This window comes from Dendroctonus ponderosae, unplaced genomic scaffold, assembly GCF_020466585.1.
Source record: "Dendroctonus ponderosae isolate FM_Combo_2020 unplaced genomic scaffold, Dpon_F_20191213v2 Dpon_F_20191213_7, whole genome shotgun sequence".
Classification (NCBI taxonomy): domain Eukaryota; kingdom Metazoa; phylum Arthropoda; class Insecta; order Coleoptera; family Curculionidae; genus Dendroctonus; species Dendroctonus ponderosae.
Genome location: NW_026018916.1, coordinates 12,452,697 through 12,454,145, shown reverse-complemented (window position 1 = coordinate 12,454,145; position 1,449 = coordinate 12,452,697). Strand labels below are relative to the sequence as shown.

The following is a 1,449-nucleotide window of genomic DNA, read 5'->3' as shown; positions in this document are numbered from 1 at the left end:
AGTTAATCAGACAGCTATACAGTGAAATATTTAAAGCGATATACAGAGTGTGTTCGATTCGCGAGCTATAGTTTTGAGTTAGTGATTATTATAGTTGGTATTTGGGAGTTCAATAAATTGTTGTGTTATTTTATTTGCTTACTGGAATCATTCGAACCCCGGGAAACGTAACAATACCCTATATATTTTAAGACATACGAATAGGACTTTTTTTTCTGATTTCAAAAATATATATTTTGCCTATATTTGTATTAACCGTTTTTTCTATATTACATTTTTACAAAAATTAAAATAGCAACAAATCGAAATAGCCTTGAAATCTGACAATGCACTTCCGTCACCCCATAATGCTCGCCAGGTAGATATGTGGATGTGGAAGAGCATACATCGGCACCACAAAACGAAGCATAAACACTACGATCACGGAGCACAAACGAAGTTGCAGATTGGGACAAACGGAAAAATCAGCAGTAGCGGAGCACGCACTACTAGACGGCCACCAAATACGCTTCAACGAAGTTGACATTCTGCACCAATCTGAAAGATACTACCCTAGACTCACCAGAGAGGCCATCAAAATATTAAAACACCAAAACAATTTTAACAGAAAAGAAGAAATTACGGCACTCAATCCAGATTGGAAGCGCATTTTGCGCCAAACAGCATGTGCGCCAAAGCGTTGGAACCCCCACCCATCCCCCACGCATGAGCACACACGGCTGGGCTGCATAAAATACGACGGGGAATCCAGCAGTTGAATATGTATGAAGTATGCTGTCAGGTAAGCTCTGCCTACGAACTAAGGCCAGAGTTTACAAGCAACTGATACGCGCGGTGCTGACCTATGGATCTCCTGCATGGTCCATAGCCAGCAACCCGCAAAAGCAAAAACTGGCAGTATTCCAGAATAGAATACTGAGGATAGTGACCCATACTTCGTCAGAAACACCACCCTGCGAAGAGACCTGGATACAGAGGACCTGCTGGACCACATCCGGAACCTAACGTCAGGGTTCCTGGATAGGATCCGGCACAGCAATAATCCCACCGTCAGGGTTTCTTGCACCAAGAAGTTCAATTGTGACCGCAGACTAGAGTCTAAGAAGAAGACGTGGACCCCATGCGATGACCAGTTCCTGCACCACATCGAGGACCATGGGCTAACTTTAAGTTAGTTATAGGAAGCAAGAGAGGCTGTTAGGTTTAGGTTTAGATTAGGTACTTAGGTTAATTTAGATTTAGTCATATGATGATATCTTAAGATACACAGAGTGTTAGACACTCTAGCGATGTTAGCACTAAGGATCCGTAGATCATGGTGAATATGATTAGTATGATTATGATTAGAAATGGAGCAGTTGAATCAGTCTTAGTCGGAAAGCACGGGAGATCACTTCGCCCACTGCCTCATCGCCTTTGAAAATGTCCACCGCAGTTGTGGACGAAACG

At 42.7% G+C, this 1,449-nt stretch overlaps 1 protein-coding gene across 1 annotated transcript in view; it reads left to right on the top strand.

The window, feature by feature from the left end:
- Window positions 1-1,449, top strand: part of LOC109538409 — a 43,091-nt gene that overhangs the window by 26,916 nt on the left and 14,726 nt on the right. The gene's annotated exons all lie outside the window — the stretch shown is intronic.